This window comes from Falco peregrinus, chromosome 1 (assembly GCF_023634155.1).
Source record: "Falco peregrinus isolate bFalPer1 chromosome 1, bFalPer1.pri, whole genome shotgun sequence".
Classification (NCBI taxonomy): domain Eukaryota; kingdom Metazoa; phylum Chordata; class Aves; order Falconiformes; family Falconidae; genus Falco; species Falco peregrinus.
The window spans coordinates 48,615,294-48,629,313 of NC_073721.1; the positions used below are offsets into that span (position 1 = coordinate 48,615,294).

Below are 14,020 nucleotides of genomic sequence, written 5' to 3' on the forward strand. Positions count from 1 at the left end.
TCCGTGACAGACAGCAATCTCTTACCTACTATTAATTTTCAATAAGAGAAGAAAACATCTTCATGAAACATTTGTCCCCATCCTCACCTGGCTGCATCAGACACTCAGACCAGGTAGACAATGTCCCTGGGCAGCCTCACTGCTGTTTTCCATCCCCTTGGCATCCTTGGGGCCAACAGCCGAAACCTCCAGTTTGGCCCAGCAAACATCCATGTCTGGATGCAGCCTGGGCGGGCAGGTTTAGACCCATGGGAGCGCTGAAAGCATCCAACCACGCCACCAGCCCTCGCAATACTTCCCTGTTGCATTTCACCATCCAGTGCAGGGGACTCAAGTGTTGCTGCTTGGCCAGGGTACGTCCACAGCAGCCTGACAGCTAACAACAGCTTTTGCTGATATGGCAACACCAAGAAGGGCTGTGATTTTAACATTTCAGGACCACAAAATGGCCCAGAGCAGAAACTATTACAACAGCACAGAGGTGCTTTTTTCCCAGGATAGCTCATTTGTACCAGAATAAACTGTACCAGCATAAGCTTTCACCAGTATAATCTTCATTTATGCCTAAGAGGCTTTGCCAGTAAAACTACAGTGACCTAGCTCTGCTGGAAAACCTTTTCTCCCACATCCAGGGAGTTTACTCAGCAGCTCAGTGGCTCGGCACTCTGCTTCGGAGAGGGGAAGTTAAAAAAAAACCAAACATATCTCACAGCACAGACTCCTGGAGCCATACTTTTCTGCAGTCGAGGAGGGTTGGGGACCCAGGACACAACCCCACAGCCCAGCTGAGTGGGATCAGAGGGGTCTGCAGGCACCCCACGGCTCCAGGGAGCCGCCACGGTGCAAGTGCCCCACGCGCCCAGCCCTGACGCCAGCCGAGATTTGGAAAGCCGCCCGCATCCCCCAGCTTCCGTTTTTGGTGGTGTTTTTTTTTTATTTTATTTTTTCCCCCTCAGCACCTCTTCCTCCGTAATCAGAAAGCAGATCAATTCTGGGTATTAAACAGCAGGAAATTCTAAATTTGGGTTGCCACTCCCTTCCTTAAGTCAGCCCTCCACGTTAGGGCTTTGCAGTGCTGTGGGGCCACGTTTGCAGGGGATCAGGACCAGCAGCTGAGATCACGCTTTTGGAAACACCCTCCTCCTCTGCTCTCCAGCGTCTCTTTGGTGTTGACCAGGTTCAAAACTCTTGACACCCAAATGCACAGGAATCTGCACGTAAATGCAGGGCACTGAGCCCTGCGAGCACTGTTCTTTCTTTCCGTGCCTCTGTGGGTGGTGAGTTTCCCTGAACAAACTCGGTAGTGAAAATCACCGTCCGTTTGCTCTCACTCCTCAAAAGCAGTGAAGAAATCGCCCCGTTTGCTTTCCATCCAAGGAACCTCAAATGATGGAGGTTTCCACCTCCCTTCCTTTCGCCTTCCCCGGTGCAGCCAGCACAGCAAACCAAGGCACCACCGGCGAACAGCCTGCACCCACCTACGAGGCGGGATGCTGACAGCAACGGGCAGGCAGCAAATCTGGGCAGGACACGACAGTTTGACCGTAGTTTCCATGTGAAAATCGCCATGGTAATACAGTGACCACAAGAGGTCAGGTCCTCACTTTTGTCCCTGATCAAAACTCACAGAGAGTATGTTTACAGCGGATGAATTTAAATAGCCCCTGGCCTACAATCTTGAGTAAGTCTGCTCTCAATTTATACCAGCGCAGCTGAGAACTGAAGCAAGGATGGAGCAAGAACCGCCTCGTCCCCTTCCAGTGCTGGCTGCTCCCGTGGACCTGACAGTGCCCGACTTGGGCAAACTCAGGAGGCTGACCCACACGGTGCATGTGGCTGTCACCCCAGAAAAGCACCCCTGGATCCAAGAGACAAGCACCATCTCGTGGCCCAAGCATATTAAACTGCACTTATAGCACCTTGCCCAGCAAGGAGAAGCAACTGATCCCCTTAAACCACTCAGGCGCCAGGCGTGTGGCAGGGGCATCCCTGGGAATGGACATCCAAAGGTGTCAGAAGAAGCAGCTGTATGTTATCCGTACATCCCTTCTGAGCACTGCTGCCACAGCTATAGGTAAAAGGGTGCAGGAGCACTGGTCCACAGCGCAATCAAGCGTGTTGGTCCTCAGTAGCTGCGATTTCACCAAAAAATAACTTGAATTGCGGGGTTTTTTTTACATTTCTGGACCTGAGTACAAAGACAAATCCAAGAACATCCCTCACAGCCCCCCCCCCTCCCCCCCCCCCCCCGAAGCCTGCACGGGAGACAGCACACAGAAATGTGTCTTTTTGCAGGCATTTAAAAGTGCAAATGCCTTATGTTTGGGGCTTGGTGAACGTGCAGTTTCTCTTCAGGAACCTGCTCCGAGGTTTGGGAGAGTTTCTTCAGCTGCGATCAGCACTTTCCCCTGAGAAGTGCCAGGAGATGCTGTGGCGGTTTGAGCCACACTGAGATGGTGAGAAACACAGTTTCGGCTGCTCTCTGCTCCAGGTGGGTTCTTCCTCCCGCTGGCTTTCACTTTGACCAAACTAAAACCTCAAAGCCACACAGCTTCTCATCCCCGCTCCCCTCTCCCACCCGAGCCAGCCGAAACCTGCCAGCAAGAGCTGCCAAACCCAGCAGAGGCGCGTTTTGGGGCTTCGAGCCCAGCATTGGGGTCCCCTTCCAGGGGGTTTCCTTGGCTGGAGGAAATTCAGCAGCACCTCTCTGCGTGCTGCCAGCCTTGCAGGCGATGGGCAGGCATTAGCTACTGCCTCCTGCCAGCATTCCGCTTTATGGGCTTGACAGGCTGTGGCATGAGATTACGGTGCCCAAGAGCAGCTTTTCCACTGCACTCTGCACGCCAACCCCTCCTTCCCGCAGCCTGAGCCCCTGCTGCCACCGCTCAGGGAAACCTCAGGTCTCCTCTCAGAAGCTGAAGGGGAAGAAGCAGTGCAAAAGCATCCTATCGCCAGGCCAAGGGGTTCTCCAAAGTGGTTCCCACCCCAAACCTCATAGCAGCACTCCACGGAGCGGGCAGCATCCCTACCCCATGGGGCAGAGCTGGGACACCTCTGTCCCTGCAGCTCCAACACTCGTTCTCCCTCTCTGCCCTATTTTATTTTCTCCTCTGAATGCAGCTTTGCAGGTAACATCAGACCTCCCCAGCACCAAGGAGAAAGACGACTATGTGGTCGTGTGGACTCAGGCTGGCAAGTGCTGGGTGGCGTTTGGGGGTCTCTCCCCAGGCAACCTGCGTGGATGACCACGGGCTCACCAGTACTCCCATTTTCTGGCTTAAAGCACCGCAAGGTCACCTTTGGGAGACACTCACCCCTAACTCACCCCATCGCCTGCTACAGCCCGGATGCCCAGAGGTCTGGTGATCCCCCACCACAGGACCCACAGCAAAAAATGGGATGCTTCTGCCTGATGCTTCCGCGCCAGCATGGATCGGGGGGAGCAGCCCCACTGCAGATGTGTGTGCACAGGGGGGGCACAGACCCCACACCGGGGCTGACCAAGCATGCTCAGCGCTGGCATGCGGGCTCATTTTGCCTTTTTTTTTGCCTTTAAAACCCCATCCTACCCTCTCAGAAGCCCTCTATAAGCACATCCCGCTCCCGGAGCCCCTGGCAGAGCTGGAAGCCTGCAGGGGCTATTCCCGTCTCTGAGGGGGAAGGACTCAAAAAGAGGAATTTTCCAGAAGCCGCTCTCCCTGCAAGCTGCCATGTCACCAGAGGAAACGCTCGCAAACGCCTCTTCCTCCAGCGCTCCCGGCTTCCTGCTCCGACGCACCCCCATCACCACCCATCTCCCCCACCCGCGGCGGACCCCCCACCCATATTTTCTTCCGTTTGCCCCTCCCAAGCAGACGGGGCAGGCTCCGAGACCCCCTCGGCGTGGAGAAAGTAAAAGCAGGAAGCGTGGGCAAGCGGGAGAGCGTTGACATATGGAAAGTGTGAGGAGCCCCTCGGAGAGCAAAGGGGGAGCGAGCCCAGGGGAGGGGAGCGGGCAGCGCAGCTCGGCTCTCCCCAGCCTGGCAGTGGTGGGTGGAGGGGGAGGGTGCACCCAGGCAAACAAGGATTCTGCTGATAAAGCAAATGTGACTCAATCACATGCTTGTGCAAAGATGTCACAACAGTCCTGAGAAATTACAGGCTCCTATTTCATCCCTCAAGGGCCAGCGCTGTCCTTGCTCTTACAATGCGCTCTGTTCTGCTGTCAGCGGCTCAGCGAGTGCCCCTAATTTACTGGCTGGGAACCCGCTGCAGGAACAGGCAATAATAGGTGCAGTGTAGTGTCACTGCCAGGGCTCCTGGGCTGGCAGCGGGGCCGGGAGGCATCTGCTGAAGGACTCAACGCAGCAGCTCTTTTCAGCTCCTGCCATCGCAGCCCAAAGCGGGGGCTGTCCGGCCCCTCCAAGCCCGGCGCTTTTTGGGGTACAGGTGCTGCCTGGCACATGGCAGCAGGATGGGGGCTGCTGCCCCCCACCCGGCTCTCTGCCCCAAACATGGCGGTGGTAGGAGCTCCTGAGCAAACCCCGCTTGGGGTGGCATCTCTCCATCTTCCGGGGTGCCCCCATGCACCCCCAAAAGGGAGGTCTGGGGGACCCAGACTTCACTCCCAAAGCACAAAGGCTGAGCCCTTGTCACTGCAATTGTCCCCTGTCACTAACCTGCCCCAAACACAACCAGAAGCAAAGCAGGCCATGCTGAGAGGGGACTTGGACCTGCTGGCACCCTTCCAGCCTCCAAAGAGCATCGGTGAAGCCAAAAATGCAGCAGAAGATGCCAACAGAGGGGAAGATGCTCCCTCTGTTCTGCAAAGATGGAGAGCTGCACCTGGGGGTCCCTTCAGCCTTCCCTGATGGGCATCACCAGCGTGGGCACAGGGTGCTGGTGGCACCCAGGTGCCTCCCTACGTCCACCTGTCCTCTCGCAGGAACTGGGGAGCTCTGCTTGGAGCCCCTCCCCCACCCTGCCCACGCTGACCTTTGCAGCCTCCCTGACTCCATCCCGTTCTCCGAAAAGAGCACGGTGAGAGCAAAAGCGCAGTGGTCCCGCAGGTTGCTGAAGCTCATTATGGCCTTTTAATTACATTCAATTGCAGTTTTATGGGTTTACGGGCAAATTGGAAGTGAATTTGAAATTAGAATTGCCCTTGAGGGGGTGCTACGCTCTGAGCTATGAAAAACCAAGCAGGATCCAGTGAGACACAAGGGGAGCTCGAAAGCATTAGTCTTGCTCTAGCAGAAAGAGAAGTTTCGTCTCACGTCGAAGCTCCCCCAGGACCTCGTGGCAACGAGCCGCACACATGGCACGTGCCAGGGCCGCCAGCGAACCCGGATCACACGCTGCCCCACATCATCGCACCCCAGCAGCCGGGTCCCTTCCCCATGCTGCGCTCCCGACAGCGGGATGGATGTAAGGAAGGGTCTCAGACTTGGAGCTAAGCAAGCTCCCCTGCTAGGGAAGCTGCTGCCTTGAGCCCTAAAATACTCCCCTCATCTCTCAATCCCTCAAAACGCTCCAAGCAGGCAGGGGAAGAAGCAGCCCAAAGCGTGCCATGACGCAGGGCTGAGAGCTCTGGTGAAGGGGAGCTCCCGGCTCTGAATTGGGGCTGCCGACCCCCAGGGTCGGAGGGGACGCTCCACTCCCCACGAGCCATGCCCATGGCTGGGTTACAGCCCGCTGCGGGGCTCACAGCCCGGGGGGCAGTAATAAATGGCCCCGCTGCTTCCCACGGCGTCACCCCTTGGGATGTGCCGCTGCCCTGCCTGCCGGCAGCTGGCGAGGGGACCCCACGCCTCTCCGTATTCTCCCTCCAGGGATCTGGGATGAGCCAGATCCCAAAGACCAGGTGGGAGAGCAGCCCAGCGGCTCTCCCTGCCACCAGCTTTGAGATCTGGGGGCTAAACCACATCCTTCCCCCTTACTAACAGCTCCTAGAGGTGCAGAACCCAGAGATGCCGGGGGCAGTGCCACATCCACCCTGTGTCTGCCAATTACCGGGATGGACCAGAGGTGCTGGCAGGAGAGACAGCACCTCCACACTTCCCAGTCAGTGCTGAGAGCAATCGTTGGCCCACATCTCTTTAAAAGGTCCCACACTGGATGTGCAGGATCCATCCAATGGGACAAGCTCCATCCTTGGGGTCTGAGGCAGCAGGAGGAGGTGAGAGGGGGAGGATACGGCCACGTATTGCGGATTCCCTTCTGCGTCTGGCTTCCAGGAACAACAGCCTACAAACCACCAGCCAGACGGATTATATTACGGTGCTGTGCGCGTGCATTAATCCAGATTTGAGATAATTACAGTCATTCACTTGGCATAATGGGCTTTAATTGATCCAACGCGGCTGGCGCTGGTGTTCGCTGCCAGTGTGCAGCTGGCATCCCAACACCCCAAAGCTGCACTGCCACCAGCCACACCGCAACCAGCAAAAGGCAATGCCACTAACTGGTTTTGCACAAACCCAGTTTTCCGGAAAAAGAGGTATGGTAGTTTTCCTCAGGAGATGCTGGATGACAGCAAGTGACCACAAGGCCACATGGGTCTTCCCATCCCTCAGCTGAGACACAGCAAGCCTGGCTTGGGCATGAGGTGTCTCACCTGGTCAGGAGAGATCTTATGTGCATGCAAGTGGGATGAACCATCCCTCCAGAGGGCTTCACTGCTGGGAGCTGTGCAAGGGCAGCCCATGGGAACACCATTTTCCAAGCCTCCTTGGAGAAATGCCCACCTCCCAGCTCATGCTTGGCATTAGGTCGGTCAACAGACGCCTGGAATTCCCTTCCCACCAGCATTTTTGTGCTTTAATGCTCACAGAGCACAAAGAGCTGGAAACCCAGATGGGCAAAGGATCCTAAGGTCCCAAAACAGCCAGCCGTTCCCATCTTAGCTCCTTCTCCACATCTCCACCAATGACTGGAGCACGCTCCAGAGCCAGCCGCTTGCCTCAGAGACAAACCACCCACTTTATGCACTGCAGCTGGAGGTCCAGGGGAAGGAGCCCGAGAACTGGGTGCCTACCCAGGAAGGTGCTGGATAAGATAGGGATGGCAGCTGCCAGAGCCGGGTCACCTTCAATAAAAGGAAGTTCCCTCTGGAAACTAGAGGGCACATATGTTTTTTCAGGAGAAAGCATCTGCCTCCAGTCTTACGTGATCCCCCTGGATTCAGTAACATCCACTGGCCAGGAGGGAAGGTTTAAGCCCCCTCGGCGCCAGCCGTGTGGCCAGCGGGATGGGCAGGCAGGGTCAGTGGGCTGCTCCCCCTTCCCGGGTGACAGAAGAGGCTTCAGAAAGTCTTTCCCCATCCCAGCAAGGTTGCAGCAAAGGACGGTCTGCCTGCAAGCTGTCTTTGGGTTTGAGTTTCTGGTTCAAATCCAAAGCTAATTAGGCTGTGCCAAGTCCAATCAGATAGCCTCAGCTAATTGAGCTCGGCATGGTTGGGTCAATGTCCAGCGGGTCTCCGCGTTCCAGGCGTTTCATCAGTCCACAGATAACTGTGAGGGCCTGGGAAGGGGAAGGACCCCTACAAAAATGTTCACTTCACGTATAGTCAGAGCCTTTCCCTGCTGGAACTGCATATGGCCCCAGGTTAAACCCGCGGATGCTGCCAGCATCGTCCTCGTGCCTGAGGAACCCCAACGGATGAAGATGCCCCAGCAGCAACGCTGCGGCAGGGCTCACAGTGAGCGAGCGGAGGATGAAATAGGGCGACTGTCCCCTATGCTCTGGTGTGCATCTCTCACGGTGTCACCCCGAGACCAGGCGCTTGGTGAGCTATACCACATGCCATACATCACCCGGGCAGCAGACCCACCAAACCATACAGCAAGAACAAACCAGCTAAATTCCCAGCCACGCTGGCTACTGAAAAACCAGTGACACTAATGGGGCACTGCATGCTCCACACGCTCCACACGTCTACCAATGTTCCCTCCAAAGCTGGCTTAGATGTGCGATGTGCCTGCACCAGACTGCAGGCTCCAGGCTCCAGAAGTAGGGTTTTCCCAAGCCAACACCGCGGCTCTGCGAGCCAACGTGGCTGCTGACACACGGTCAGCAGCGGCTCCCAGACATGCCTGGGCACCGTGACCTGGCTGCAGCCGGGCCAGGAGCAGAGGGAGGACTGCAGGGCAGCCAAGCACTGGTCTCAGGGTGAGCAGCGAGGCAGCTGTAGTGAGTGCCAGGGCAGGAACCGAGCTGGACAGGAGCATTTTGCTCCCACGAGCAGGTCGGAGCTGTGGAAAAGCCCCACGCAGACCCACAGGCAGATGCACGGTTGAACCCAGCAGCTGAGGCTGCTCCCAAGGCTGCGGGCGTTTACTCCAGCTGCCAAGTACCCCCGTGCCTGCCTGGCAGCCGGCAAGTGACTGCACCCCAGGGCAGAGCGCTGGGCGCGAGAGCAGAGGAGGAGAGGGGCTTTGAGGAAGCCCTTCCTTGGGCAGTTATCAGAGCTCTGCCAGCTCCAGACTTCCACAGCAGATTATGGTGAGGAAAATGACAATGTCCAGCTTCCTAAAAACCATGTACTGCCTTTTTTCCTCCAACCCTGCCTTCGCTTTCAGGCCCGAGCATCATCCACCTGGGCAGGAAGATGGCAGCCTCGATCTCTGCGCCGGCAGCGGGAACACCGAGCGCAATCCCTGCGTCCGCCCCCTCCACCTCCGGCTGCTGGGGAAAGGCTGTTCCTCTTCAGCTGACAAATAGATGAGACATTTCATTAATAAACCTCAGCTTCTCCTAACACTTCTGATTACGATCTCTGTTTGGATCCGTGCTCATATTACATGTTCGTCTCAATTATATATTCCCTTCTCTTTAAATCCCCACTTATCTCCCTTACCACGTAAATCACAGAGTGGGCTCTGTTGGTTTTTTTTTCCCTGCCTGCCTGCCTAACTTTCCCTGCTCCAACAGCAGTTAGAAAACAAACAGCAATTTAAACTGCAGTGTGTCCAGATAGCCTTCGAGCTGAGCCCCCAGCAAACCCATCCGGGGGTGGGGGGCTGACATGGGTCCTGCAGAGCCCCCTGCCAGTGCTCGCCTCCAGCCCCACAATGTTTGCAAAACACACTTATTTACTTCTTTCTCAGCCTGGGCCAAATCCTTACTTGGGCTTCCTGGGGACATCTTCCCCCACGAGGTCCTCGGTCCAGCCCGAGCAGAGCATCGCTGCACTGGGTTACGAAATGCTGGCCGGAGCGGCAGTGCAGGGAGAGCCCAGGCTGGCTCCCTCCCCACTGCCCCACATCCCTCTGGCAATTAAGGCAATTGCTTGCATGGAAACCTAATTATATTAGGGAAGTATTTAGTAATTTTTAACTGTTTGGCTCAGCTCGGCTCCCTCCCCTTCCTGCATACCAGCAGTACCGGGCAGAAGTTGCAGCACTGGATTTTCCTCCTCTCCCGCAGCAGCTTTTAAGAGCGAGGAAGAGGAGCAAGCAAGATGGTGTGATGGGCAGGCAGCAGGATGGGTGGCCCTGGCTGAGCCAGGGAGTCTCCCACTGCCCTCTGGCCCTGCAGCCGTTTGCCTGCAAGGTCAGTATGGGATGGCCGTGCCCCACAAGCGTGAATGCCCAGCCCTCGCATGCAGTGGCCTCGCGATGCCACCATCAGAAAGATGCTCCATGGTCCTCTGCTTACAGCACTTGGCAACCCACTGCACCAGGTGGGTGGCCAGCCCCTGACGTGTTGACCACCTCAACTGCAAATTCAACACCCCAGCTGTAAGGTTTTGGTGTGCCTGTGCTCTGGATGTGTCTCCATCCTCCACAGGTCACTGCTGTGGCAAAAGCCCAGGTGGGCAAGTGCGCAGCAGAGGCACCACTACCCAGAGACCAGGAGCTCCCACCAGGCACCCGCCCTGTGCCCAAGGCACCCTGGAAAAAATTACATCCCCAGGAGCATCTGGGTCCTGTTTGCACAGGGACCACAGGCAGCACTGCAGGAGCCCACCATGAAGAGTGCTGCACCACAGAGAGCTTTGAGCCACGGAGAGCTTTGTACCATGGATTGCACTGCACCATGGAGAGCTTTGAGCCGTGGAAAGCTTTGCACCACAGATAGTGTTGTACGATGGATTGTGTTGCACCACGGAGAGCTTTGCACCGCAGGAGCCCACCATGGAAAACATTGCACCACAGAGAGCTTTGAGCCATAGAGAGCTTTGTACCATGGATTGCACTGCACCATGGAGAGCTTTGCACCACAGTGTTGTATGACAGGATTGTGTTGGACCATGGAAAGCTTTGTACCACAGAGAGCTCTGCACCACAAATGGTGTTGTAGTACACGGAATTGTGTTGGACCACGGAGAGCTTTGCACCGTGGAGAGCTTTACACCGCAGATAAGTGTTGTACGACAGATCGTGCTGCACCACAGAGAGCTTTGCACCACAGATGGTGTTGTACAACTGATTGTGTTGCACCACGGAGAGCTCTGCACTGCAGAGAGCGCTGCAGGAGCCCCTCGTGCCAGCTCCCCTCCGTAGGCACACCCAGCCCCAGCTCACCCAGGGGCCAGCAGGCACATGGGGCTCCTCCAGCCCAGCCCCGACCCCCCAGTTCCCACACATGGGGCTGCCGGCTGTGCCTTTAAAAGGCGAGGAGGGGAGCGTGATGGCCGGCGTTTTCCGAAGGACCATTAATTTGCCAGCGTCACATGCTTCGCAGCTGCAGCCTGGCAGTGATTTATACGCCTCTGAAGTTCATCAGAGGGAAAAGTACTTTCCAGGCGCAGCGTATTCCCCTTCCCCTGTCTTCCTCACCGGCGTGAGCTGCCCGCATCCAGAGCCCAGCTAAAACGCCGAGGCCCCATCCATCACCCCCACACGTCACCCCCTGCCCTCGCCACCCAGCCCAGGCACTCCCCTTCTCCCCGGCATCTGCAAGCAAAAGAAAACTTCCTCTGGCTTCCTCGCCTCTCTGACCCACCGATGAGAAAGCCATTAATTAATAAGGGGCAGCACTGATCTGGCTCCTTGGCCGGCCAGGGGACCAGCGAGCCCCCTCCTCCCCATCACCAGGTCCTGTGGCCAAAATAAACGGCAGGCAGAAGGCAGGCGTCCCCCCCTCCTGCCGCCACCCCCCTGCACGCCGTCCTCTGGGGAGGTTCAAAAGTTCAAGATTTTCACATTTCCCTAACGTTATTTCAGGAAATTGCTGGAGAAAGGAAAGACGGCACTGCCGAAAAGGCAGTCCGTGTGTGGATATAATAACACACATAATCCCGAGGCAGGACACAGTGTGCGCCAGGCGTGGCTCGCAAGGACCCCCGTCCCCACCCTGCATGGCACCCACCTTTTATTTTTTGGCTCGGGAGATTCCTTGCACACCGCTGACTTTTGCAGAGTTATTCCTAAAGCAACGCCGAGAGCAAAGCCCGGGCTCACCCACCACCGCTCCAAAGCAAAGCAGCCCCAGCCGTGGCAGATGCCAGGAGATGCTGCCACGAGAACCACGGGCTGGCCCCCAGAGCCACAGTGCTCAGAGCACCAGCACTTACTGAATCGTAGCGGCTGGGGTGATGGCGATGCTGCCCAGTGGGTTCAAAGCAACGCTGAGAGCATCCCCCGGAGCAAAGCCCAGGTGCCAGGCGTGCCAGCCCAGCAGCACGGGTGCCTGGGTTCCGGGCCCAGGTCCCCAGGGAACTACAGCTTGGCCCCAGATGTGCACAGGGCTCCCTGCAAATGCTGTCATCAGCTCTGACGTGCTTTTGTGTTACTTTCTTCCTTCCTCTTGAAAGCCTTCAAATTTCACATTTGCACAAACCTCAAAAGTTGCTCAAAAGCGACTGAGTCACACCTGGGTTCTCATCAACATCAGGTTCAGCTACAGCCTTTGCTGAAGGTTCATGGGAAAGGTTCATAAAACTACTGAAACTCTTGGCAAACCTGAATTTGGGGTTATAATGAAATATGAAACTCGACTACTTTCATGTGGTTTGGGGTTTTTTGTTGCAAAACATTTGGTGCAGCAGCTTTGGGTGAGAGCACAACAATCTAGTACACGACAGCGTGTCCATAGGAGCGAGGAATTCAGATACACCCCGGCAGCATTCGGCTGGCAAATGATTAACTCTTATTTGAAGCCATCTCATTAGCGCAGGGGCTGGATCTGTGCCACCGCATGCTCAGGGACGTGGGGCAGAGCTCTCAGCGCTGGCAAGGACCCAAGGCAGGAAGATTGCTTTGCACCGGTGCACCAGTACGGCTCCAGCAGCGATGGAGCCGTGGTCATGGCAAAAGTCCGGCTCTGCACCGAGGCAGCCTGGCTCTGCCAGCACCTTCTGCACAGACATGCTGTGCCATAGCACGGCGAGATGTGCCCCGGGCAGACTGCTGCCAGGCACCCATGGGAGCAGGGGGATGGCACCCATCGCATCCCAAGGTCCATCTCATTCAAACAGGGCACCGCACGCCTTTCAGCTGCCAAGGGCAACCTCGGCTGACCGCAAAGAGGGGCTGGGAACCCTTCATGCCCAAGTATCGCTTCATTCCTTCCAAGCACACAGAGAGGGGGATGTTGGTTTGGTTTCCTGAAGGTTCTTTTAAGCTTGCCAAGTTCTTTGGGTGTTCGGAGTTAGAGCTTCTGCTTTGGGGCCACGTTGGATTGTGCTCTGGATTGCCCATCCTGCAGCGTAGTGAAAAGCTGGCTTGAAGCATGGTAAGACCTCACCTACACCATAAGGACAACGGAGGGAGAAGGAAGAACAACGAGCTTGCCTGCACTGGCTTCGCTATTTCCAGTTGGAAAGTGATGGTGAAGACAACCCCTTGAAAATGAGCAGCATAAGCATCCCAGATTGATTTCCTCAAAGGAACGAGATGATGAGCACTTCCCAGGTATCCGTGACCCTCAGCCACTAAACCCGTGCACATGCTCTCCGAAGGCTCGCTCTCCTCAGGGTCTGGAGGGTCACTTGCCGTGACAGAAAGTGGCTGATGCATCTGAGGAGGTGTGTAAGGCAGAGAGCAGCACCTGAAGTCTGCGTACGTGCAAAGGTGGCAAATTGGCCAAGCAAACATTAATGGCAGTGAAAAAGTGTCTGCATCCCTGCTCCCACTGAGATGCAGCGTGAAGGCGATCTCCTGCATTCCCACAACCTGCTGGCATCACCCAGACCACTGCAGGCAGGGAAGAACCGTGAGAGATCAATATCTGCATTTTCACACCTGCCCTTCAGGCTCTGCACGGCATCCGTGGCCGGGAGGGAGCTGGGAAGGTGCAGGGACAGGGACAGGCTGCTGACAGAACTGCTGGCAGTGGGCACTGCCTCCGAGAGACACCACATCCCAAAGGAGAGAGCAGGACACCCAGCCCAGGCACCCAGAGGTCAACCGGAATCCAGGACATTTAGAAGGCCGATTAAGGAAGTTTATATTAATTACAGAAATGTGCTAATACCCTGGGAAAGCCACCAACCCTGCAATGTTGTACAAACACGACACTGCTCTTCCTAAGCCATTGCCCCCTGTGGCACGCCAGCAACTAGCTCCCCCAGAGTGGCTCAGCCCCCCTCCACCACAGCCTTCATGTTCCCCCCCTCCATCCTACCTCTGACATACCTCAGCCCCATCACTCCCACCTCCTCCTGTTTACAGCCCTGGGGCCATTTGCCCCCCCTTTCTTATACATTTTAAAGCTGCCCATTTTAAAGCACTGCTGAAAATCCCCGGGACAACCCAAATAGGTTTCTAGTTGCACAGAAACAAGCGACACCGGAGCCAAGATGCAGCACTGGGATGCTGGGTCACTTTCTGAACACAGCCCAGGCTAGGAAGGGCTTAAACTCACTCATATCTAAACAATAAATAATAATAATGTCGGGTTTTGCAGTGCACTTCTTTCAATATGGGCTGATTAATGTATTTGTAACGAGTGACGGTAAAGATTTTCAAGCCATCTAATTAGAAGGCTGTTTCCTTTCCAGATATGCCCAAGTCCCTTTGGAAAAGGAAACTTGGCCTCCAACGCAACCTCAGTGCTGTGAAAACGCTACCCTGTGTCCTGAAGATTAATCAGATGC

The 14,020-nt window shown here is 56.0% G+C and overlaps 1 protein-coding gene across 6 annotated transcripts in view; it reads right to left on the bottom strand.

Moving 5' to 3' along the window:
• RXRA (retinoid X receptor alpha) overlaps window positions 1-14,020 on the bottom strand; it is a 119,213-nt gene that overhangs the window by 45,796 nt on the left and 59,397 nt on the right. Inside the window, exon 1 of one of the 6 annotated variants that reach the window (XM_055801137.1) lies at window positions 11,498-11,628. The exons of 4 other annotated variants lie outside the window; for them this stretch is intronic. The gene's annotated coding sequence lies outside the window, so the exon portion shown is untranslated. Of the gene's footprint in view, window positions 1-11,292; window positions 11,447-11,497; window positions 11,629-14,020 lie in introns of those variants that run through there. One more of the 6 variants, XM_055801126.1, reaches the window with a different exon arrangement.